General features: G+C 37.8%; 1 pseudogene; it reads right to left on the bottom strand.

Moving 5' to 3' along the window:
- Window positions 1–2,927: 2,927 nt before the first annotated feature.
- LOC106735996 (40S ribosomal protein S15a pseudogene) lies at window positions 2,928–3,302 on the bottom strand (annotated as a pseudogene).
- Window positions 3,303–27,866: the final 24,564 nt, after the last annotated feature.

Raw genomic sequence — 27,866 nt, forward strand, 5'->3', positions numbered from 1 at the left:
CAGAAAGTGAGAAATCACCCCCCAGGGTGGATGGTCACGCCTCAATCCCTTCTCCTCCATTCTTCTCTCGGGATCTTGGGCACGCACGCACACGCGCCCGGCATGAGTTTTAAGCCCCCAGGTCCAGGACGCAAACCGCGGTCGACTACATGGGAGTCCAGCGACATAGCCATTACGCCAATTGCTGGTTCCCAATGAAAATTATATAACAAAATGCTAGAGAATAGGTATTTATCTGGTAAGAGACATTGGGTTTAATGCCAAATATTCCGCTATCCAAGGTCCTGAAAAAATTTACTTACCCTATCTAAACCTCAGTTATCCTATATGCAAAATCACACAAGAACATTCCATTGTGGACTGTTGTGGGGATGAAGTAGAACAACACAAAAGAGACCTGCACATATAACTAAGCACCCAATAAGTGTATCATTTGTCAAGTTTCAAAAATACTGATGATAAAGCACAAATACTAAGCAAAGAGAGTCTGTTTGGGATAGCATTTATTAAAAATCCAAGGAGCAAAACCTATTCCAGCCCTTTGGGACACAAACTGAGAATTATTATATTGCGTTGTTGGGAAAGTCATTTTTTTTTTTTTTTGCATAGAAAAATGTTTCATGACTTTCCCAACAACTTAATAGAACTCATAGTGAAATCACCAAGGCTGTGTTTCTGAAGATTTTTTTTTTTTAAAGAGGGAATAACTTCTCCAATAGCTTTTGTCTTTGGATAGTTTTTCCTAGTAGAAGGAGTTAGAATTTGGGGCCCTAAGGCAAACAGTTCCAGAAGACCTTCCTTACCTATTACGAATTGCAAAGTAGTCAATTAAGTAGGTCTCTAACAGAGAAGATTCCCATACTTGGAGAGCTTCCTTAGGTCTTAGCGTAAATATATAAAAGTTCCTTAGGGACCCTTCCCCTGATCTTTTCGTCCCTCTCCAGTCAGGCTCTGTGCACACGTGGTATTCTTTACTCTTACCTCTTAACATTGCACATTTGTAATTATTTTATGAATTATTTGTAATAACTTGTTCACTGTCTATTTTTCTCATCCAACAAACTTTCCTGTGAGAATTATGTCTACTAAGTTACCCACTATACTCCCTAAAAGAGAACCTGGAACAAAGATGGCCCTAGTAAATATTTAATGAGTGTCAGACCAAATAACTAAATTCCCAGGCATTTTGAAAAGCAGAATAAGAACGACAATTTATTTTTTCTTTTGCATATACCAACTGGCATGTTTCAGAAATACATGCATTCGATAAGAAAAAATAAGGTACGACTTCTCTAACATGTTCTTGATGATTGGGTATTGGATTTTCCCACCGAATTGAGCAACTACAGTATTTGGAAAAAATTTATTCAACTAGTTTGTAATTTTTTCTCTCAGAAACTCTGACCTTTTCCCTTATCATTTTGCTTATATCCTCCAATAAGAATATAAATATAAATGGATTTCTAGGCCTTTGCATTTCTTTTCTCATTTTAAATTACTCCTCCACTTCACCACAAATTGTATATTTGGAGTTCCATTTGTGGCCAAAATGCAATTGTTTAATTGTGCAATATGCAATTTGTAATATAATTATGCTGGCCAAATTATTTCCTGGGCTGCTCAATTACTGTGATTACATTTGTTAAGTTTATAAGCCACATGCTGTTATTCTTCTTTCCCTCTGGCTGGTAAATAGTTTTATTTTGCTTTTAGTTCTTGGGCTCAGGGCTTCAAGTGGGTGTCATAAGAGGAGTGAAATTTGATATCTTGTTTCAACCATTACAGTTCCACTTGTGTTAATGAAGATGGGAGCTGAAGCTGAAAAACCACAAACCACTTTTACTGCTATGCATCCACTCCACACTTAGAAAGAGAGATTGATGATAGCACATTTCAAATTCATCTTCCAGAACATTCCATCTCAGATGGAGAAAATGGCTAACATTTATTGGGCGTTTTCTGTATGCCAGCACTAGACAAAGTGCTTTACATGTATTTAGATGTTTATCTTCAGAACAAACCTGTGAGGTCTGTACTGTGATTATCACTATGTCTCTACTTCTCAGCCTGGTGTCCCCCAAAAGCACAGCACAACCTGTGACTTGAGCTTGTACACAAGTAGTTTATTTGGAGAAGTGATTCAAGGAAAAAGAGTAAGGACTGAGAAGAGTAAAACAGAGAAGGGTGAAAAGTCAACCTAAGGGTGTGTCCTCTGACCAATCTGCCCTGTAAACAAGAGTTTGTAACTATGAGAACAACTCTGAAGAGCTATGCAGAAAGCACCTTGGAATTACCTAAGACTCTGAGGAGGGGAGTATTTTTCCCTTGGATTCTGTCTCTCTTGGTCATAGCTGTTGCAGGATGCAATGTTTGAGAACAGTGAGTCCTATAGGTCCCCACTAGGCTGCAGCAGAAAACCCCTGAGGCACAAGTAAGACATACCAGGGGGATCTGAGGGGAACTTTCATCCATCACACCTAGAATAGAATACTGAGCCAAGATGCCATGAAGTAGGACACAACAGGTGTATGGTGCGTACTGTTTTGTCTTTTCTCCCTTTTTTATTGACATTAATATTCCTTTAATTCACCAACGCTTTGCAGTTTTATTGATGAATAATTGATACACAAAAGTTCATATATATAATGTATGTGATATGATGAATTTGGGCATATGTATACACCTAAGACATTTATCACCATGTCAAGATAATACATGCATCAATTATCTCCAAAAGTCTCCGTATGTCCCTTAGATTCATGTGTGTGGTAGGAATACAGCATGAAATCTACCTTCTTAACAATTTTTTAAGTACATAGCACCATATTGTTGACAAAAGGCACCACATTTATAGCAGATCTCTAGAACTTATCTTTTTTTCCCATGAGGTATTTTATGTGTATGTATGTGTTATATCCCCAGAAAAAGAATCCCATGATTTTCTCTCCTGTGTGTTTCTGTCTTGCTTCTTCTTGATCCATGATGCCAGCTGAGGTTGTCAGTACAATGAAACCAAACTGACACGATGGGAACAGATTATTCTGCCATTTCTCTAGATCTTTGAGTTGCACATCAAATCTGGGACTGATCACTCCACACTTGTTTATCCTTCCAGTAAGAGTCACAGCAATTTTTCCAGCTCTGTGGTCATCAATGATTTCAAATTTGCCAATGCAACCATGCTTCATCATCACAGTTGGAAACCGGACAATGACTTTGGAGCACGGCCTAATAAGAACCTGGTGTTTGCCTCTCTTTTCAGTGTTGTTGATGCTCTTGAGGGCATCAGCCAGGACATTCATGCTATACCATATGGCAGCACAGAAAGATGGAAGAAAGAGCTGGAACTTACCATCTTATGTGACTTTAACTTTGTACCTTCTGAACAACTACCCATTGATTCCTGCCCCCATTCCCTGGCAACGACCATTGTATTTTGTGCTTCTCTTAAGTTTTACTATTTTAGATACTTCCTATAAGTGGAATTATGCAGTTATTTGTCTTTCTTTGTCTGACTTACCTCACTTAAAATATTAGCCTCAAGGATTGTCTGACTTACCTCACTTAAAATATTAGCCTCAAGGATTTTCTATGATCTCACAAGTGGTTCGTGTATTTAAAAGCTGAGTAATAGTCCCTTGTACCACACTTTTTTATCTATTCATCTGTCAGTGGAAATTTGGGTGGCTTTCATATCTTGACTATTGTGATAATGTTTCAATGAACATGGAAGTACAGATGTGTCTTCAAGAATTCGATTTCAGTTCTCTTAGACTGGGATTACTGGATCTCATGATAGTTCTATCTATCTATCATCTATCTATCTATCTATCTATCTATCTATCTATCTATCTATCTGTTTAGTAAGAAGTTTCCACATTGTTTTCCATAGTGGCTGCACAATTTAACATTCCTGTCAACAGTGAACGAAAATTCCAGTATGTTCATTTGTTTTTGTTTGTTTTTAGCGCACGAGAGAAAGATTTTTGCTATGGTGCACATGCACTTACTAGAGAGACAGAGAGACAGAAAGCAAGAACTCACCCCCTCTGGGGAGAGGGCCACGCCACAATCACTTCTCCATTCTCCTCTCAGGATTTTGGGCATGCAAACACATGTGCCTGGGATGAGTATCAGGTCACTGAGTTTGGACCATGTGAGAGTCCATAAATATAACAATTAACCATCCTCTGGTCCTCAATTTCTTCACATTCTAGGTAGTACTTTTATCTTTTTACTTCTTGAAAATAGCCATTCTAACCCATTTGAGGTGTTAATTCATTGTGGTTTTGATTTGCATTTCTTTAATATACCTTTTCACATACTTTTTGAGCAACTTTTCATGTACTTGCCTATTTCTATATCTTCTTTCAAAACATTTCTTCAAGTTCTTTGTTCATTTTTATATCAGGCTATTTGTTTTCTTACTATTGAGTTTTTGACTTCCTTACATATTTTGGTTATTAATGCCTTATGAGATATATGGTCTGCAAATATTTTCTCCCAACCATGGAGTTTTATTTTTCTTTTTTAAAATTTATTTTTAATTAATTAATTTACATTCATTCACTGAGCATCTTCACAGCATACAAAATATGATTTCCCATCCAAAATATACTGCATTAATCATACATATTATCGTCAATAATTTTCCATTTCTAATTTCATATATGTGTGTGTGTGTGTGTGTGTATAAATATATATCCCCCTATTTCTCACCCTCTGCCATTTCCCACCCTTCTCCCACACTATCTCAGGTGTCTACAGTCATTTTCCATTCCTTTTTTTCCCCCACATTTTATTAATTCACAAAAAAATCTTAAGTAATCTAAATACTTTCAACAGCAAGTTCATTGATATATACATATCTGTGAATATATGTCTGACTTTAGGCATGAAACTCTGAGTAGAATGAATATACTATAAAATTGCACCTAGCTGATGCTATACAGCTTACTATGGTCATTAAATAGGTATTTTTAATATATTTTTTTAATTTCAACGAAAGCAGTTTTTTCATTTTAATAAATCAAAGAAATGCTAAGAAACTTTGATTAAAACTTAAAGCCAGGAAACAGGTTAGGATTCTGTTCAAATAGTAGGTACATGAACCTATTGGAAGTTCAAGATAATACAAAAATCCTTAAAACTGGAAAACAAAGCCTAGAAGAAAATCAGCAATGTTTTAGTCAAAAGTCATAAAATTCTATTTCACCAGTTCACCCTTATGTACTTTACCTTCTGCTGTGGTCCAATCTTCCCAATTTAATGCTGGGTTATGATATTCAACTCCACACTTGTCCCTACAATTAAGTTGGCCATTTTCTTAATTTTTGAACTCTTATTTCTATGTGTCTATATTTAATTTTCCTGGTATAGCACTCCCTTCAGAACTTCTTGGGGAGCTGGTCTGGTGTTGGTAAATTCAGATATTGTTTATCTGAGAATGTTCTTGTCTTTTCTTCCCATAGGAAGGGTAATACTGCTAGGTACAGTACTCTTGGTTTTCCCTTAACACTTTGAATATATTTTCCCATTCTTTCCTCGCTCGCATTGTTTCCACTGAGAAGTCAGCTCTTAGCCTGGTGGGATATCCTTTGTAGGTAACTTGATGTTTCTCTCTTGCCAATCTTAGTATCTTGTCTTTATCTGTGATTTTGGTCAATCTGGTTATCATGTGTCTTGGAGAAGATCTTCTTGGGTTGATTCAATTTGGGGTCCTTTGTATTTCTCGGAATTGGATCTTTGAATGCTTCTCTAGGTTTGGAAAGTTTTCTTTCAGGATTTTGTGGAATAAGATTATCAATGCCCTATGGGTCTCTTCACCTTCTGAGATACCAATTATCCTGATGTTTGGACATTTGATGGTATCTACTACTTCTCATATATTATTCTCATTTTTTGTCAATTTTCTCATTCTGTTGTTTCCTTTACTATACAGATGCTCTTTGATTTGATGTAGTACCCTTTTTCCATTTTTTACTTTTGTTGCCAATGTGTTTGTCACATCCATGAAATCACTGCGTAAGACCAATGTCATGAAACCCTTCCTTAATGTTATCTTCTAAGAGTTTTATAGTTTCAGGTCTTACCTAAGCTTTTAGTCAATTTTGAGTTAATTTTTTGTATGGTATAAGTTGGGAATCAAACTTTATCCTTTTGTGTGTAAATACCCAGTTTTTTCAACACCATTTGTTGAAAAATCTATTCTCTCCCCATTGTGTATTTTTGGCATCCTCACCAAATGTGAATTGATTATACATGCTTGGATTTATTACTGGTCTCTCTGTATTTTTTTTACATTGGTCTATATGGCTGTCTTTATTCCAGTACAGTATTGTTTTATTTACTGTGGTTTTGTAATATATTTTGAAACCAGGTAGCTTGATGTTTCCAGGTTTGTTTTTATTTCCTCAGAATGCTTTGTTTATTCTGGATCTTGTTTCAAATGATTTTTATTAATATTTTTCTATTTTTACTTCTCAATAGATATAGCATTGAATCTATAGATCATTCTGGATATTATAGACACTTTAAAAATACTAAATCTTCTAATCTATGAATATGGAATGGCTTTCCATTTATTTGTATCTTTAATTTTTTTTTTCCCTTAATGTTTTGTAGTTGTCAGTGTACAAGTCTTCCACCTCCTTGGTTAAGTTTATGCCTAAGCATTTCATTCTTTCTGATGCTATTATTAATTGGATTATTCCTTAATAAAGATAGTTCATTATTAGTATATAGAAGCATATATGCATATTGCTAGCTATAAGATCATTCCATTTGCAAGTAGATAACTTTATTTCTTCCTTTTTAACTTGAATCTCTTTTTTTCCATTTTTCTTATCTATTTGCTCTGGCTAGAAGTTCTATTAATACGTTGATTAGAAATGGCAAGAGTGGGCATTCTTCTCTTTTTCCTGATTTTAGAGGAAAAGCTTTCATTTTTCACTGTCGAGTGTAATGTTAAGCTGTGGACTTGTCATGTCAGACCTTTACTATGTCGTGGTACATGCCTCTGTATTTGTTGAGTGTTTTTATCATGAAAGGATGTTGAGGTTTGCCATATGCTTTTTCCTTCTCTATTTATATTATTGTGTAATATTTTCCCTTCGTTCTGTTAATACAGTATATCACATTCATTGCATATATCGAAGAGTCCGCATCTCAGAGGTAAAAATCTCACTCCTTCATGGTGTATAATTGCTTCATGTACTTCAAATGCAGTTTGCTAATAATTGATTGAGAATATTTTGCATTTATATTTATTGGAGAAACTATTTTACAATTTTTTCTCTTATACTGTCTTTATCTGGCTTTAATATCACACTGTTTTTCAAATAAGAGAATGCAGGCTTGGGGAGGTTGCCCAAAGATACAGAATTAGTATCTGCTAAAGTAAATGATTTTATATCATACTGCAACCTGTATTCACTTTGTATAGCTGCAGTAACAAATCACCACACAAACTTGGTAGCATCTAGCAAATTTATTCCTTCACTGGGCTGGTTCTGTGGTCTGGTGGTTAAAGCAGCCAGGTTCCACCTGGCCAACTATGTGGTTCCAGTGCTGGACCTAGTCGTTTGAGAAATATGCTAGGTGCATGTGTGTGCATACCTAAAATCCTGAAAGGAGGGAGAAATGGAGAAGACGAGATTAGAGTATACCCATCCCCTATGGGAGGTCCTTTCTCCTCTCCCTCTTCCTGTTTCTCTCTCTCTCTTTCTGGTGCATACACGCACCCTCTAGAAAAACAAAAATTATTTACAACTGTGGAGGGTAGATATAGGTCTGAAATCAAAGTTCCAGCCCGGCCATGCTCCCTTTGAAGTCTTTAGAGAATAATCTTCTAGTTTCTGGTGATTCTTTCTTATCTTTTGCATTTCTTGCCTTGTGAGACAGTATTTAAAATATTTTAATTTTTCATTCATATTTTTCTTGTATTCATTGAACATTAGAAATGTTTAAATATCCCTTACCTACCGGAATCGGGTATTAACTGTTCTCTTTTTTAAAAGTCTCTGTATTCTATCTGCTCCAGCTTTCTCATAGTCTCTTCAGGAAGCAAACTCTACTGATCAGGAAACATTGTAACACACCATATTTTACTACTAATCCAATCCTAGCCAGAGTTGACTTTGAACCACAGTTACTCTAACAGTCATTGAAGCCACTACCTAGAACAGACAGGCATACATTGGAGAAGCACCCAGACCTTCACACTGCAGTCATCAATCTGAGAAAAATCTTTTTTTGTCAGGTTCTGGTATGTTTGGCTGCTTTAAGAAATTGACATGAGTTCTGCTAGCATCATTAGGCATGTCAGATTTGATCATGTTTTGTTTGACCAAGTTTCTGTTCTGGTTGAGTGAAAGAGATTCAATGTTAAAAGTATTTTATGTAGCTATGATTAGACACTGTTTCTTAACCTTTGTATATATTACATTTCATCTCATAACACCCCTGTGAAGAGAATTAATTTTATCAAGAAACTGAACTTCCAAAAGATAAGTAATTCACACAAATTCATAGCCAATTAGTTAAAGACATGCAGGTTGACACAAGTTTTTTTTTCTTTTTTTTTTATTGTTATTATTTCTTTTTTGGGGGGGAGGAGAGGTTTTTGTTATAGATCGTGTGCGCTCACCAGACAGACAGAGACAGAGAGACAGAAAGCAAGAAATCACCCCCCAGGGGGGATGGCCACTCTGCAATCCCTTCTCCTCCATTCTCCTCTCAGGATCTTGGGCACACACGCACACACGCTTGCTGTGAGTTTGAAGCCACCGGGTTCGGGACTCGAACCACGGTCAACTACATGGAAGTCCAGCGACATAGCCATTATGCTAACTGCTGGTCCCAATTGTTATTATTTCTTATTTACACTTAATTGTTTTATAGATAGATAGATAGATAGATATTCCACAATATTTTTTAAGTATGCATGCAGTACATGACAATCAAATCAAAAGCATTACCATATACATCATTTTCAACAGCAAACTTTACTTTCTTATGTCTGTTAAGTATTTCTTCCATGAGCCCTTTTCCCTCACCTTTTTTTTCCACCTCCTTTCCATACAATTTCTGGTACCTACACCTTGTCCTCCTTTCTGCTCTATTTTTGATCCTTCAATTTCTGCCAGAGAGTGCAGATATTTGGTATACACTGAATAGGGAAACACAGTGTTCATCTTTCATAGTCTGACTTACTTTGCTTAGCCTTAAATCTATATCATTCACTTTGTATCAAATTATAAGATCTCATTGAAACTTATGGCTGAGTAATATTCCATAGTGTACTTATGCCACACCAGATATTTATGAGAAAATTTGCCAGTATTGGCCTAGTTTTAATCTTGCCCACAGACATTAAACGCCTTCAGTCATGTCATTGCAGCTCACTTTTCCTACTTTAAAAACATTTATATAAACAAACATAGAAAATTATGAACCCATGTAATATTAGCTTTCAACCCTCAATCAATTTTCTTCTATACTAAGCACCTTGCAAAAGGGCATCTTCAAAAGGTTCATAAAAAAATGCCTATTATAGGGACCAGCAGTTAGCATAATGGCTATGTCACTGGATTTCCACGTGGTTGACTGCGGTTCGAGTCCAAGACCCGGTGGCTTAAACTCATGCCAGGTGCATGTGTGTGCGTGCCCAAGATCCCAAGAGGAGAATGGAGGAGAAGGGATTGCAGTGTGGCCACCCCCCCGGGGGGGGATTTCTCGCTTTCTGTCTCTCTCTGTCTGTCTGGCGAGCGCATGTGCCCTAGAGCACAACCCTCCCCAAAAAAGGAAAAAAAAAGAAAAAAAAAAAATGCTTTTATTAAAAAAAAAAAAAAACTGTGCAGATTTTTAAATTGTTGACACCAAAATATACATATGTTAACTCCATTTTATCACAAAATTTTTGAAGTACCTTCATATAAGTGAAGCTGAAATTATTTTGCCTTGTATAACAGAATCAAAATTCAGAAAGTTTAAATTACTTTCCCAATTAGATCACAAAAGTGACAAAGATCCAACCCAACTCTTACTTCCTGTAAAGGCTGTTTCCTCAACTATATAATATATCACTTCTCCACATTAAAACTTCAAACAAAACAATGTAAGGACTCAAAGTTAAGGTTCATTTCAAATAAGGATATTGGATAAGACTTCTTGCAGAGTTAATATTTGAGATAAGTTCTTAACGTATAAGCAATAGCTAACAAATGGTAAGAGGAATCCAAATAGCCACTCATTTATCCATCATTCAATATGTAGTTTATAAATCACATACTTGGTATCAGATACCATGCTGGTGGTGACTGAATGAACATGATGGCCATGGTGTCTGCTTTTGTAAAGCTTAAGGTCCACTGGGAAATAAATAAACTCTTGACCTTTGTCAGTAACAAATGTTATGAGCACACTGTAGGGCACAAAACGTAGAAAGAGAACCTTACTTAGTGCAGTCAAGGAAGGTCTCTCTGTGGAAATTACATGAAAAATGAGCCCTATGTTTGAAAAGGAACCAACTTCCCAAGAGTCAAGGGAAGATCATTCCAATCAGAGGAACCTATGTGAACCCCTTGAGTGAAGAAAGAATTTCAGTGCTGGGGACTTGTTGGATGAGAAAAAAAAAAGGTCCACAGGAGCTAGGAGGCAACCACGAGGCAGATCTCATGGAACATTACAGACCATTTTCAGGAATTTAAATTTCATTCACAGGACAGTGGAATACTATTACAGTGTTTCACTAGCAGAATGAAATTTCCCAACTTATGTTTCTAAACTGTCAATTTGGCTACTCTTCACAAAGCAGATGTAGGAGGACTAGTTAAGAGGCTATATCCATACTCCAAGCAAAAAAGACAAGAGGATGGGCAAGAGTGATGTTGTGGAGATGGTGAGAAGGAGAGCGAAAATTTGAGAATAAAGTTGACAGTTTGTGCTGATGAATTGAATATGAGTGAGGGAGCAAAGAAAATGGAACAAAATGAAGGATAATGCCCAGCTTTCTGCCTTGGACAATGAAGTGAAAAGGAGTGCCATTCACTAAGATGGAGAATTCTGCAATGGGGATAAGAGAAATGGAATGAGTGAGGCAAATGCAAGTTGACTTGTGAGTCTGAGGAGATTTGTTACTATAGGCCAAGAAACTATGAATGAAAATAGGTCATAGCACTTTGTGTCAAATAAGAAAACTGTGGCTGAGTTTTCTACTTCCAGTGCCAACTTTCCATTTGACTTCCAAGTCAACCCCATCCAGTTTACACCTTCATTCAATATGCTTTCCTTAAGGCCAAGATCAACTCTGCAGATAACAAATAAATAAAATGATAACAACACAGTTAACTCAAATTCTGCATGGTGAATGAACATGTTTGATGGTAGTGGGGGAAAACTAGAGGAGGCAGCAATACTTTCCATAGTAGAAATCTCTCTACAGGCAGTAACCTGTAGACTGGCTCTGAAAACAAGTAGGGAATTACTGCAGGGACAAGGCAAGGCATAGTATTCAAGGTAAAGTAGAGTACAGACAAAAGATGGGTACACAATGGTGCATGACACATTCAGGAAAGAGTTAGCAGTTCTAAGAGGGAGAAATTTAGGTTGTATTGGGGTTAGATCACAAGAAACCATTGAGTATCATTGTATCTATACTATCAATAACTAACAAAACGTACCACCACACTTAACATATGAGGGGACTTCAAAACTTTCATAGAATAACTGAAGTAAAATATGAGTTTATTTTGATGCAAAAGCATTTTGACATCCATGCATAGCTTGTTCATAATATGAATTTTCTATGAAGTTTTTGAAAACCTTTCATCCATATCACATCACTCTTACTCTCACTCTCACTCTCTCTCTCTCTCTCTTTCTCTCTTTCTCTCTCTCTCTCTTTCCTACACACATATAATTTTGTAATGCTGTTTTCCATATTCATGTTGCAAATTCTTCCACATCTGCACCTGGAGGAAGTTAGAAGTGGGAGAGAAGGTTACCTAGATAAGTGGTTCCCAGACACACAAAAGATAGCTCTGAACAGGTGGGCCTCAGTAACAGCAAATTTTGCAGCTCAGAGAATTTCTTCTCCATTTCCATCAAGACCACCCAGCCACTAGAGTCTACCTCTTTATCATCCTATTATCATTGCTAGATTCATCTTCTGAGAAAAATAAAGTGCATACCACATCCTTCTCAATGACAATCTTCCTTTAGTTTTCCAAATCTATCAAGGAACTCACTGCTCTCAATAACCACAGAGCCCACCAGAGCATAAATCACTATAAGGGGGAAATTCCTTTTTTAAATTTTTAAGAGGAAATGAAAACACATGAGCAGAGGAATCATAAATACGTCCACCTGGAGATGACTCACATAACATTCATTGATACAAGCAACATAGTTGATAGTTTTTGTCCTAGTGATTTGGGTTGTTGGCTTGGGAGAGAATGCCTAACAATACCATCATTTAATATGTTTGTTGTTTTGAAAGATGGCATGTGGGAAGAAGCCTGAGCCAGGTGGTTGCACTATGTTTACACCTTGCTGCTGTTGTTCCTTCATCATCAAAAGTGACACTACTAGTGATAACTACTATCATCTGGTACAGGTGTGAGTAAAAGACAGATTGGAAGCCAATAGTCCCCGTGCTCACTGCGTGCTCATAAAGACGGAACTTTGATTTGTGACTCTGATAGCAATTACTGTCTAGAGCGGCACAGTGCTGCATAACTTTGTGCAATGACAGAAATGTTCTCTCTCGGCACTATCCCATTGGGTAACTATGAGCCACATGCGGCTGTTGAGCACTTACATTGTGGCTAGTGCAACTGAGGAACTAATTTTTAAATTTTATTTAGCTCTAATTAGTTTACATTTGAACAGTCATACTTAGCTAATGCTATCAGAGTGAACAGTACCATTCTACACCTACTGAGTTGAAGGTCTTCTCCCCTCATCCTGAGTCTTCTCTTTGTGTTCTGTGGGTGGTTGTACTAGCCTCCTGAGACAGCCATACCACAAACCGGGTGGCATAAAACAACAGAAATACATTCTTTCATACTTGCAGAGGCCAAAAATCCGAAGTCAAGTCTTCTGGGTTGGTTCTTTCGGGAGACATTGAGTGGGAATTTGTTCCATGCTTAGCACCTAGCTTCTAGCAGCTGCCAGCAATCCCTGGTGTTCTTTGGCTACGAGATGCATCATGCCTCTCTTTTCACATCACTGGGTCCCTATGTTTCTATGTCTCAATCTCCCTTTTCTTTCTCTTACAAAGGCCTAGTCTTATATTTAGGTTCTATCCTACATCCACACCAATCTCATGTTGAGATTTTTAACTTAATTACATCTACAAATACTGTATTTCCCAATGAGGTCATATTCACAATTACCAGGTTTTAAGGTTTAGACATATTTTTTGTGGGGAGACATAATTCAATTCCCTGCATATTTTTCCACAAACTGGCTATGGATTTGTATAGACTTAGGCTTGTGCAAGGAAACAAATCACTTTCCTAAACAACAGTTCAAGTATTTATCTTCATGACATCCCAAGCCACTCACCTACCTCTTTTCCCCAACCTAATCTCCTCTTCCTGTTGTAGATGTCATTTCTTGAGCCATTTCAACTTTTTTCTATTTAGTCAACTGCTAACATTTTTAGATGTTTTATAATACATATTAGGGGTGACTCTTTTCTTGGAACTGGACTTAATTTTTGTTCTTTAAAAAGAAGCAATGCAACAGATGTCTTGGAATAAATACTATGAAAGCATTCAAAGAGTTTCTCTACTGCCCTTTCTGAGTTCTTTAATTGGAAAAATATTAAACTATATATAGATAGTACTCAGTTTTGTTTCAGCCATCTGCCTATGAGATTTCTTTTCTCAGGTGTATGAGGACATATGGATACTTCCCACCACCTTTAGTGAAGAGAAGCAGCTTCAGACATTGGAAACTGTGACACAAGACAATAAAGTTGCCCTAACTCCATTCTTCACTCCCTTGGGGTAGAAGTAGTTGACAAGCTAAGATTCAGCACTCTGTTATTTCATTTGAGATGGGTTTAATAGGCAGTTGGCTCTATTCTATCTAGCAACTCTATATTTAGCAAGCTGGCACAATTTTTAGACAGAGATTTCTCATAAGAACTTGGCAAACATTCCATGTTTCCTTTTCCGCAATATGGAGAATTTATACTTCTGACAAAATTGCTCACACATCTTATAACTTGCTTAGTAGTCACACTTTGTTAATCTTACTATATTTTTCCCAAAGTAAAAGGAGAAATAATTAACTATATAATATTGAAGCTTGGTGAGGAGAATTTAACCACAGTTCTCCCAAAAGACCAAGGTTTGTCAAGTCTTCCTGTATGGAGTCTCTCACACTCACAGCTTCCCATCTAGCCTCCCACCCATCTTTGAATCATAGCCTCATTCCCTCCCAGTAATACCATAATTGAATACTTCAGAGTTTCACTTTTTAATTCATTCATCTGCCACTCTACAAAGTTCATCTTGTAAAACACAAAGATGGTTAAACATTAGCATTGTGGAGGGAGTGGTGACTGATATATTATTTGTTCCCCATGTTGCTTTATACTTGACATATTTCTTAACTAAAGATTTTTAAATAGTTGATAAATATTATAGTGAGTCTCAAATATAAGTTTTAGAAAACTAAATACATTCCAAATAATAAAGAAATTATATTGATAAATAAAATACTATTTACTTGAAATTGTTAATAAAAATGTATAGTTCCCCCAAATTCCAAACACCTTTGCCCAACATTTAAGATTCTATACCCCTGGGTCAGCAGGTGGCAAGATGGTGTAGGTGCTGGATCCTACATGGCCCACTGTGCAGTTGAGTACAGAACCTGGCAGCTTGAGAAACATACTGGGTGCACGTGTGTGAGCACATGCATACATGCCCAAAATCCCAAGAAGAAAATGGAGAAGGGATTGCAATATGACCAACCATCTTGGAGGGTGATTTCTCACTTTGCCTCTCTCTGTCAGTCTCTCTCACAAAAAAAAAAAAAAAAGATAAAAAAGTCAGTAACCTCACTTTTCTTTATGAGTTCATCTCTTCCCTCTCTACACAAACATTAGTATTTTTGAGTTATCACTTGTTGGGTGCCAAGAGCACTCACACTGTATCTTATTTTATTTCCAAAACTGTTCAATGAGATTCATGGTTTTTTTCCCCCATTTTGCAGGTGAGGAAACTGAGACTGAGAAATGTACAGAGACTTTTTGTCCAAAACCACACAATAGATAAGTAGCAGGACAAGAATTTGAACTCATGTTTGTTTGGCATCAAAGTCTACTTTAACCTAATCAACATATTTGGCACAATGGTAATATTTAAAAAGTGAAGGTTATTGTTAGATGTAATCAGGTATAATCATGATCTGTTCTGTTCTGCCCTCCTGCCTCTCTGCTTTGAAAGGTTCTGCTTTGTGAGTGATTCTGGCTGTTATTGCTACCTAACAAATTACCTATCCTAAGACCTCGTTGTTTAAAACAATGATTTTATTATCCTCATGAATTCTGCGCCACAAATTCAGACAGAACAATGGACATGATTGTGGAGAGTGTGGGGATTAGCTCATGACTAGAGTCGTGTCTTTCCACAATGTCAAAGCTTTATTCTCATCGAGTGTCCTAACACAGAAGCCAGCAGAGCAGGTTAAAGGACAGGGCGATGTGAGCCTGCTCAATGCCAGTATTCGTACCACACCACGAAGGGGCTCTATGCCAAAAGTTTGACTGGAAGCCTCACAAGAATGGGTCCACCGTGGGAGACGAGAGCTCTCACAAGAAGTTTTCCAGTGACATAGCACAGCACAGATCTACAGTCAAGCGTCCCTGAGACAGTGCAGGTGCTCAAGGCCAGTCTAATTCTGCCAGGCAGGTTCCCAATGATTTCAGCCTCAGAGCGGTGGCATCTTCTATAGTAGGTGCTCAAGCACAGCAGCTGCTCCAGTTCATGCCCGAGAATGCCCCAGAGCAGAACGGCATTGAGCTGTCTGAGAATCTGGTTTATATCCCCCTTTACCAAGGCCTTATCCTGTGCCATGTGTTTTTATCCAACCAGGTGGGCTTACTGTGGCTTGTTCAGCTTGTTATGGCGATAGTAGTTTCTCTGAGTGATTTAGGCAGGCTGTTTACCAACATTAGCAAAAGTATCCAGGTGGTTTACAAATGTCCATGAAAGCAGCTGGGTGTGATCCTTGACATAAGTAAGGCCATTTTGAGCAGTGGTCTAACGATGGTTTTCTGTGTCCCATGACTCTGAGAGTCTTAGCTGAGAGGATTCAAAAGCTGTGGATGACTTGATAACTGGAGGATAGAATCATCTGAAAGTGCAACTTAGTGTCCCAGCTGACTCACTAACAAGACTGTCCTCCATTGATGAGACTGTTGACTGGAGTACCTTCTCCTGGCCTCTTCAGCAGGGCTGTCTTGGAGTAACTGGAGCTCTCACTTGGAGACTAGCCTTTTCTAGAATGGACATCCCAGGAGAATCAGGCAGGTGCTGCACATTTTTTCCCCCTAGCTTGGCTTCTAATAGCACATAGTGTTCCTTTCACTGCATTCTACTGATAAATAGAGCATCACTCAGTCTAGCTCAAGTGAAAGGTAAGGGCCATAGATTCTACCTCTTGATGGGAGAGGCATAAAATAATTTTATGACATAGTTTAAAATCACAACATCAATATTAGCTGTAATGAAAGGACTATTTCAGTGAGAGGCTGAATATCTATTCCTGGAACCCAGGTATTGGAAAGATCATCTACATGGATGCTGAAGTCATCCACATGGTGTAGAAAAAAAAAAAGAAAGAAAAAAGCCTGTGGCCAGTTGCCAGAAGCTTCAGAAGAGGGATGTGAAGGAATTACCCAGGAGGCTGGTAAACCACATAGAAGGGTGAAGAGAGTCATGGTTATGTGGTATTTATTATTAGACATAATCAGGTATAATCACAATCAGTTTCTCCTCAAAGGAGAAGGGATTTCTTTCTCACACTAATAGAAAATTAGTAGTCTACCCAAGCAATGGGCATTTAAGATAATGCCATCCTTACTTCTAATCCCTATGACATTTGGAGAATGGAGAAAGACACAATTCTCCAAACAGGCTGCAACAGAATCAGTGCCCTCTGAGAGTCAACATTTAGGTCAAAGAGATGAGAATGTTTTGTGATGACATCAGAATTATTTACAATGGAACCCATAATCCAGAGGTTTTGGTAAACAGAATAAGGAGGGAAAAATGAGTAAGAGGAAGTGTTACAGAAAATAAAAGTTATCAATGTTTCTTAGCACAAGTAAAAGAAAGTAACATAGAATTAAACCAGAAGGATATTTATTGTTATGTAACAAGAAGTCTAGACAGAGATTGGTCCTGGGTACCTTTGATTGTACCAATCTCTCATCTACCATGCATCATCAGTGTCTTCCCTCATGGTACAGATAAGTTTGCCCCAGTTCCAAGAGTCATATTCTCTCACATTATCATCTACCTTTTGAACAAAATGGAAATAAGCAAAAGGACCTTCTCCTCATTTTTTTGCTCATTTTCTTTTTTTAATCAGGAGAGAAAGTTTTCCCTAAGCCTTTAGCTGACTTCTGTTCAATTTCATCATTATACTCTCATCCCTATACCAATCATTGGCTTAACCCAATCACAATTCATCACCTATAGCAACAATCTCTAAAAAGAAAAAAATAAATAAAAGAAAGAAAGAAAAAGAAAGAAAGAAAGAAAGAAAGAAAGAAAGAAAGAAAGAAAGAAAGAAAGGCAAAAGAAAAAGGGAAAAAAAAAATAAAGAAACAACCAAAATCATGTCAGTGAGAAGAAGGCAAGGACTACTAGGGACACAAGAAAGGTCAGTGGAGGTGGGAATGAAAAGGCCTAAATTTATGCAGATGTAGAAAGAAGGGTGTGACCTCACTAATCTTCATAGTGCCTCTCAATGCTTAGATCCTTGTCTTCTACCCACAATACCTACCACACCAATACATTTTCATTTACAATGGCTATTTTTTATATATTTTTTTAATCTCCCCAACTAGATTACTGGCACATTAATTACAGAGATCTTGTTTTCCTTTCTATTCCAAATGCTCAGTAAATATTTGAGGATGAAAGCAATGCCTAGCACTTTTAAAAGCTCACGTTATTCTTTGTGAGACCAATCTGGTTTTCTCTCAGTAGCTCCCCAAAGTGAGAGATGAAAAGAAAAAGCAATCATTGTTTCTCTGTTTACTAAGCACCCACCATGTGCCCCCTGCTATTGTGAAATCTGAGAAAAACGTAAGAGCCATTGGCATAAACAACTGTTCGAAAGAACAAGCAAGCACATGGAACCCCTGTAGCATCTTTTGCCGGGAGCAGCTGTGCCTCCTCCACTGTATTCCAGAAAGATGTGTCCAGACAATGGCCTGTACACATCGGAACAAAAGTTTATTCTTCTTTGTGTGGATTGAGTTGTAAAGAGTGAGTGGATGGCTTAGAGAAGGTGACTGATGGGGGAGCAGCAATGGAAGTGGAACGAAGATATAGCAAGCTGGGAGATTACATTTTTGTGGTGTAAAACAAATCATCACTTTAATTATGCTTACTGTCATTATTCAAGGGGTGTTTTTTTAGTTATAGTTGCCATACTTTTTAAAACCTTAAAAACACACTGGGTACAGGTGCATACCTGTTCAAAATCCTGAGAAGAGAATGGAGAAGGGATTATGGTGTGTCTATCTACCCTGGGGGCGGGGGGGGGTGCTTTCTCTCTTTCTTTCTCTCTCTCCCTTCCTCCAGTGAACATGTGTCCCTTTTAACAATTCTTAAAAAAAATATTAATTTGAGCTAAGATTTTTATCTTCTCCACTTCTTCAGTGTGGACTAACTTCAGGCTAGAAGCCTTCAGTAGGAAATCAGTGAAGTGTGCATGAGTGTATGGAAGGTGGTGGTAGTTGTGATTGGCCTCTTACCTATTTCTCTGCTTGTTAGGTAATTTCTGACATTTCCAGAATTGGAGTGGCTAAGGTGGAAGAAAAAGTTTTGAATTAATACCAGAATTTGCTTCATCTGGGCTTTCCAGAAGATAAAGGCTGTTTTGTTGCTGTTGTTGTCTTGTTGCTGTTGTTGTCTTGTTGCTGTTCTTTTATGGATGTATTTGTGTGCTTTTTGGGAGGAATTCCATCAGTTTTGACCTCTGACTTAAGCTTGTTTTCTTCCTTTCTTGTGTTTTCTTTTCTTTCTTTCTTTCTTTCTTTCTTTTTTTTTTTTTTTTTTTTTTTTTTTTTTTTTTTTTTTTTTGCGAAAGGTTTTTGCCTTAGGGTGCATGAGCTCACTGAAGAGAGAGGCAGAGAAAGTCAGAGGGAAAGTGAAAAATCACCCCTCGGGGGAACGGCCATGCCATAATCCCTTCTTCTCCATTCTCCTCCCAGTATATTGAGCACACATGCACAGGTACCTGGCATGATTTTCATACTTAGGGTCTTCCTTTCTTCTAAGTAGGCAGATTCGAGATGATCTCACACCTCCCTTTTGTACAGTCCTCATTGTCTTAATAAACTTTGGGTCTACTTGATGTTTTGATGAAGCCACCTCTAGCCTCAGCTATAAGTCAGGAATCAACTCCCTGACTCACAGTGATAACAAACACAAATGTCACAGTTGTAACAAATAGCTTCATGGAAGCACCTTTGAGTTGGCTGCAAGTTAACATTACAGCTTTTGCCAAAGAAATGTCCTGCTCAAATATCCCCCCTCTCTGCATTCTGATATAGTTTGTTGCTATCTTCTTTGTAATTCTCTATTCAGCACTTTGTTTAATCCTCACTTTGGTCTCTAGTATCTATTATGTTGAAATTCAAGATGAAACTGCAGCAGGAAGAGTGCCATTCTAATCTGCTATTTCAGGCTCATAAATGTGTAGCATGAGATCACATTAGCCATCTTATTCTTTCAATCCAAAGTAAATGTATTCTTCACTACACCCCTGTGTCAGACCACCAGTGTTCTTCAAAATCTGTTCTTTCTTTCTTTTTAGTAAGAGTTTTATCTTGTCCAATCACTTTCAGCTGGATGATGCATTTTTTCAGCCTCCCTTGCTGTTAAGCATGACCCTGTTATTAAGTTATCACCAACAGGAGTTGAGTAGAATTCAAGTGTATCATTCCAGGCACTTAAGAAAAAATCATAAGGTTTAATTTCAGATAAAATAGGGTAAGCATGCCCCATGCTATCTCTCCTACTGATTACAACTAAAATCGCTAAGCAAAATACAAGAAGCAACCATCGGAGGACTCTGAAAAGTGAGTAAGAACAGGAAGAGTGTATATGGAGAGTAAGACTTGAAAGTAACTAAGCAATAATGGTGGCAGTGGTTTGTTGAATTTCGATGCCTCTGATGTATGTTGGGCTCTGGGGCAGCCCGAAAGTAGAACTGCAAAGAGGAAGCTCTGTAACCAAACCTCTGAAGCTTTTGCATGGGCTACTACTAAGTATGTCTGTCCCATATAACATGCATGCAGATAGCTGTTTAAACTCAGCAAGACCCTGTGTACTTAGTCTTGTTAAAAGAAGCTTGTCCTCCAAACCAGCCTGGATTCTGTCATCCAATATATTTGCCATTCCTCCTAACCTGTTGTCATCTGAAAATATAATATTGATAAGACATTGATAAACACATTGATTAAGACCAGGTAGAGAGCCACAGGATATTTTGAAAAGAAAGAATGGAGAATATTTATCAAAATATAGAGAACCTATTAAAATTTTTGAGTGGAAAAATCAGCTGAGCTTATATCTAAGCTGATCGCAATCATTTTAATTGTTAAGCAAATCATTAATACATCTAATTATGTCAGGTTTAGATTATTTTTCTCCATTGATCCATAAGAAAATATTGGGAGATTTTTTTCATCAGTGACTTGCTAAAATGCAAATGTGCCCTGTTCTGACATCTCTATCATTCTACTTTTCAACAAGACAAATAAGACATAAATTTAATTCACACAACTTATTTTTAGTTTATTTATATTTGGTCTTGGTAGTAAATTCCTCCAGTAGGCAGACACAGACCATAATGATCAACTCTAAAATTCTGTTCAGAAGCAAGTAGACCAAACCAAAGTTTATCCTATTTTGAAAATCAGTATGATTTTTTTCATGCCCATATTTTTGTGTAACATCTTTTCTTATCCTTAATTCTTCTTCTTCTTTTATTTTAAGAGAATAACAACAACAACAACAACAAAAACATTAGAAACAGAGTCTACAGGGTGATGTGAATGTTGAAAAAAAGAAAGGAGTCCACGAGGGATCCAAAATTGCAAGTTTTGCCCCACTCTCCCAGAAAAGTCTTGAAGCTAGAATTGACATTTTCTGAGCTCAAGACAATGGTGGAAGAGATTTAATTAGAGGGCATTTTAATTTTGAAAGATTTATTGTATATCCAGATGGAGATGATGAATAGGAAAGACTTGGAAAATGTCTAGGCTGGAGATAGAAACCTGGGAGTTATAAAAATAGAAGTTATGGGACCAGCAGGTGGTGTAATGGCTGTGTCACTGGACTCCCATGTAGTCTATCGTAGTTCGAGTCCCCGACCCAGTGGCTTAAACTTAACACTGGACACGTGTGTGTACATGCCCAAGATCCTGAGAGGAAAATGGAGGAGAAGAGATTGTGGCATGGCCATATCCCCCTGGGAGGTGATTTCTTGCTTTCTGTCTCTCTCTGCCTTTCTGGTGAGTGCACACGCCCTATAGCAAAAACCTCTCCAAAAATAACAAAAAAGGAAAAGTTAAAACCATGAAGCTCTATGAAATCACCAAGGATCCTACGTGGTCAATCATGATTCAAATCCCACCCCAACAGCTTGAAAAGCATGCTAAATGTGTGTGTGTGTGTGTGTGTGTGTGTGTGTGTGTGTGTGTGTGTTTGCATGAGAGTGTGTACAAACACACCAAAAATCTCAACCAGATAAAGAAATGGAGCAGAAGGGATTGGGGCATGACCATGCCCTACTGGGGAATGTTTTCCTCACTCACCCCAGTCTCTCTTTGGTGACTACATGTGCCCACAGGCAATAAAAATAAAGATTAAGTGATCATGATGATCCCTGTGTGGGAAACAGACAGTGGAAGAGTAGAAGCAATAGGCATAGACATGAGACTATTGCAGTCCTCCAGGCAACAGCTGGTAGAAGCTGTTCAAGAATAGGTGCGTAAAGACAGTGAGAGGTAGATAGGTTGGCTTTGTGTTGTAGAGGTTTGATCTGGATGAATTAGATATGAAAAGTGACTGGGAAAAAAAAGAAAGAAGATAAAAAGAAGAAAGAAAAAGAAAGAAAGAAAGAAAGAGAGAGAGAGAGAGAAAGAAAGAAAGAGAGAGAGAGAGAAAGATAAAGAGAGAGAAAAAGGAAAAGAGAGAGAGAAAAAGAGAAAAAGAAAAAGAAATCACCAATGATTTCTAAGGTTTTGGCCTGAATCATTATGTCATGTTGCTGTTACAAAGATGGAAAAACAACATAGAGGAAATTGACTTGTGGGAACAGTGAAATCTGCAGCTCCAAATGGACTTAATTTGGAAATACCTATCAAGCATTCAACTGGAAATCATTACTAGAAATAGCTATAATAATGATAGCTGACACCTCTATAGTGTTTATGATAAGTCAGGCACAGCTCTAAACACTTTACAAATGTCCATCAACATAGAATATACTTAAATACTTGGGACTAGGTGGGCTCACTTATGGAAAAAAGACAGAGAAGGAAGCTCATGAATAAGGCAAGAACACACTAAGGTTTAATTGGTCACTCAGATGTCCATCTTCCTTGGGTCTCTAGGTAAAAGTTGCTAGTTACAGGCTTTTACATAATAGATCAGAATTCTAAATGCTATTTGTTGACATCTGCACAGACAGCTGCTTACCTCCTATCTCTTGTTCTGTCTTCCAAAGTTGCAGGCATTAGTGAGAGGAATGCATGTAAATACCAGCTGTGTACATAAATCTTTCTGTTTCCTGTCTTAAAAAGAATATTGTCCCTAAGGGCACTTCCCTGGTCTTAGGTTGCTGTTTATTTCTACTTGAACCTCCATCAAAACCCCACTGTTTAGTAAGTAATCTGCTCAATTGGGTACTAGCATTTTCATATATAATTCATGTTTCCTTGACATAGGAAGTAAGGAGGATGTGAACTCCCCTTAAAGAAAAAAAAAAAAAAAGCTGTAACTGACACCATCAGTCCCTGGGGAGACTGAGTTAGGGAGGGTTAGTGGCCAGCTCAGGGAATAGCATCAGCCTCTTGGGAAAACGGCCACATTACTGTGGGAGCAGCAGTTGTGGTTATATAGAAAAACACCTCCTACTTCACAAATTCCAGTGCATAGTATTCTAGGACAAATGTAATAGCACTTACTTGAACCACTCTTAATGATGTGGTCCAAGTGCTTAAATGGGAGGGTGTGTTATCATTTCTTTCGCTATTTTATTATTTGGAGAGATCAGACTTGGATTTTATTTATGATCATCTGCAAGAGACTTAAAAGGGGCTTTGATTCCAAAGTATATACATAAATCGAGGTTTTTTTTTTCTTTTGGAGATGATGAAAGGCTAATATTTTTCTTTTATGTTTCAATACTTAACAGAAGTCCTTCTGAAATTTTTTAAATAGCCGTCTTATTAATTACAAGTGAAAGCTTAAAGAGGATTTAAGAGAAATCAAAATGATCATGTCAGTGACAGTTCTCCGTGAATGATTTCTTATATTGTGCTCCCTTGCATTGCGTATGACCTCTCTCTGTGTGTCTCTCCCTCGCTCTTCCTTTCTCATTGTTTCCAATTTTCAGTCTTTGTCCCATGACATTTCTCTCTCTGATAGCATCATTTCTGACCTCTTCCCTGGGGTTGTCCCGCCAGCTCCTCACCACAGCATCCAGGACGCATCCAACAGGGAAATCATACTGAAAATGAATCTGCACACAAACCTTTGGTTCATCAAGGAGCTAATATAAGTCAGAAAATGTCTCATCTAATTCTCTGGAATCTGTCTTATAATCCACCATAAAATATCAAACTTCTGATTTTAAATCAGAAACCGAAATGAATCCAAGATGTAGATATTTAAATGGAAATCTTTAAGGGTTCTCCCCTCCTGTATAAAATTAATATCTTGATTTTCTGCCAGTTTGGGATATGGATTTCAGATATGCTGATGTGCTGATTTTTTTTTAAATGACTACAGAAATAAACTACCATGGTATGTCTTTATTTGGGGAAATAGCTCCTAATTAGGAAACTGCTTCATTATTATTTATACCATCTTATAAATTAGGTTTGTGCTATGGTTATGGTCTCTTAGCCTAAATATTTTACAAACCCTTCTCTATATATTTAGGTGGAAATATAATATGCAGAGTTACAACACTTTATGTAAAAGCAACTGATCCCCTTGGGTTAGGTATTTTAACATCATAAATAAGTATAAATTTTAAAGCAGATCTAGGAGAACATGCCAGCATAGCTCTATGCTAGTGGAAAGCCCTCAAGGGTATAAACCTTTTATTTTGAAGGAACAATCTAGAATTTCAGAACAGCTGGAGGCCAAAGGCCTAATGGATGAGCCTGGAATGTTTTCACCAGTCCTCAAACTTATCAGGACAAGGCAGCTATGGATTTGGATGTGATTTCACATGAATGGAAGGACTGGCATTTCTCATGAGAATGGTACCTCCCACAGAGAAAACTACTAAGAAACTTTACTATATTTTCATATTATACCTATTTCAGTAATTTCATTTTTTCTAATGATCTGCATTATGATTTTTAAAGCCCATGAGTTGTTTTCTCTTTTAAAAATGGGAGATTTGATATAAAATAGCCCTGGTAGCCCATTCTGAGTCTAAGAAAAATATTGGCCTCCTGCTTCTGCAGGCATACCAGGAAGAAGAGAATTATTCTTACCGAAAGGCCTTCCTACTCCTTGGAGCCCCCTGCAAGTTTGGACCTCTCGCTTACCAGCTTTGCTAGCATTCTAAACTTCTCCTTTATTATACTTGCAATCCATTCATCATTTGGTACTTTTTGTTCAGTGATGTCTTTCCTAATGAACTATTCCAGAAACTTGGGAACTATGTCTGTCTGGTTCACATCTCTTATGTGAGAACACTGTCTGGCATTTAGCCAGTTTTCAACAAGTGCTTGTGGAATGAGGAAGAGGAGGATACCCTTGAATGCCCACACTTTAGAAAGTGAGAATGGAATCACATGAGGAAGGTAGTATAACAACATGTTCAACAATAACAATACCAGCAACCTTCTACTAAGTACTTACTCTGAGCATTATTTGTTTTTGCTTTTGTATTTTCTTTTTTTAATGATACAGTGTGTGTGTACACACAAGAGAGAAAAAGAGAGAGAGAGATGATAACCTTCCACAGGGTCTAGTCCCACTATGATCCCTTCCTCCAGTCCCTTAGTCCATCAGGGAATTTAAGCACTCACATTCATATCTGATGTGTTTCAGGCTTTCTAGGCCAGAAATTCAAATTATAGTTGCCAGGTGGGATCTGTCTTCTCTTGAGTAGCACATTACTGCTGTACCAAGGGGCTGGCCCACTCTGGACATTACAGCATAAAGATGAGAGAATAAGTCCTGCAGGTCAACTGTCTGAACTTGAAACTGGCTGATACCATTTTTCGTGTGTGTGTGTGTGTGTGTGTGTGTGTGTGTGTGTGTGTGTGTTTATTTCTCAGTTTCCCTATCTATTGGGTTGTTGGAAAAGTCATAACCTGTTTATTTTTTTCTATGTTTTTCTATGTAAAAATGCATCATGACTTTCCCAACAACCCAATGTAAAATGAGAATTCTTGTTATTGAGCTTCTTTAGGTCATTATGGGGGTTAACTGAAGGAATCCCTGCCAAAGGTTTAGCACAACATGAGGCCCTAAGTGGATAGAACTGGTTTAGCACCACCACCACGCTGGAGCTCAAAGTGCTCTTTATAGGAATGCTATAAAACAGATGTCACTATATCCACTTTACAGAAAGCAGAGCTGGTGCTCAGCAGGCCCAGACTCTTGCACTAGGCTGCCCAAAGATAAATCTTGGAGCTGAGATTATGCTTGGCTGTGCCTGTCTCTCAATATGTGGTCTTTGCATTATGCTTCACTGGCTCAGAGAGGTATTCATCAACTACCAACTACTACCGGAGTTCAGACCCACTGAAGGACCAGAACAGATTCCCCAGCTGCTGAGAGTCAGGCTTGGCCTCACACAAGAATGGAGGAATGGAGTATGAAGTGGAAAAGTGGAATCTGGCATGGGACTCCAGCTGCCTGGCATACAGGGAGCACAATAACATAAACTCTTGTTCACTGCTGAGGTACGCAGTAGGAGCACACCCACCCAGCCAGGGAGGGCTTTTCCAAAAGATTTCTCCCACCTCTCCCTAGGCTCTAAAAAAGGCCTAGGGACCAATTAAATGCACTGCCAACAAGGTGCCAATTAACTAATAAGTGACTCAAGGAATCAATGAGCTTGGGTTGGATTAATTAAAATAAGAGCAGAAAAGTCTGAAATGCAGTTATTTGCCACTCCAGGAAAAAGCTGGGGAGAATTAGTGAAGTTTCAGGAATAGGGAATGTACATTTACATGTAGTTAAATTATTAAGCAAGACATCTCATAATTCAAACTAAGCTAAGTTGTGGTTGTTTCTGTCTTACGGGCAGTGTGACATTTTCTCCCCAGTTGAATCACTTACTCTTCAACTGTTACTATTGTGCCAAGGGGAAGGTATAAGTGCCAGGTGGCTTTAATGATTCCTACTGTGCAGACCCAGCTCTGTGTCAGAAGGTGATGTTTCTTATAAAAAAAAAAAGTGTGTTATGGAGATAGCCAGAAATGCATTTGTGTTCTGATTCTGCATAGACTAACTTGGGAAGGGCACTTAATCCTACTGAGCCTCAGTTTCTAATAAAGTGGGGATATGATTTAAGAGTGACAGATTTGCAATTAAATTAGATGACATATGAAATACTTATAACAAAGAAACGAGCACTCCCTGACAATATATCTAGCATTTTCAGGCACTTGATCATTAGTAATCATTACTGTGAGCCTATATGGTACAGATTAGAAGCTCCTATTTATAAATGTAGGAAATAAAATTCAGATAGGTTCATGAATTATCAAAATGCACCCCTCCCCCCAGTAAATCGAGAAGTAAATTGAGGAGTTGACATGTGAAATCAGGACTTTCTGACTCCAGAATACTCAAAAGTCTATGGCCCTAGCATCAAGGGAGCTCTTGGCTCTTTCTCACAGCCTAGAGGGAGAAGCTATGCAATATGCTTATCATACAGAGTCTCCCCATTTCCAAGTCCCTCAAACATGGCTCCTTTGAACTCTTCATTTCAATCTTGCTCTTCCTTTTGTCAAAGAACAGCTGGGATGGCCTTCCTGGCACTGTCATCACACGAACAGCATCACTGAGGAAAGAACAACATGCTTGTGTTGAATAAAGCCTTCTTTCCTCTCAACAAGACTTTACTAGGAATTCATTCCATGCTGGTCCCTTCTCACCAGGAATATAGCAAATGACCAAAGTTCCTGCCACCAATGCTTATGTTCCATACAAATAAATAAACAAACATGTATTTGATGGTATATGTATCAGTGAGTATCTAGTGGGAAACAGATGGCACATTCAAAGGATTTAACTTAAGAGAGTTTAGTAAAAGGACCAGTAGTGAAGGTATGAGAGGGATAAAGGAACAACAAAAGATAAAACACACAGACTTCCAACAGCAGGAAGTCATTACCAGCCCCA

This window comes from Tupaia chinensis, unplaced genomic scaffold (genome assembly GCF_000334495.1).
Source record: "Tupaia chinensis unplaced genomic scaffold, TupChi_1.0 Scaffold000054_1, whole genome shotgun sequence".
NCBI lineage: Eukaryota > Metazoa > Chordata > Mammalia > Scandentia > Tupaiidae > Tupaia > Tupaia belangeri.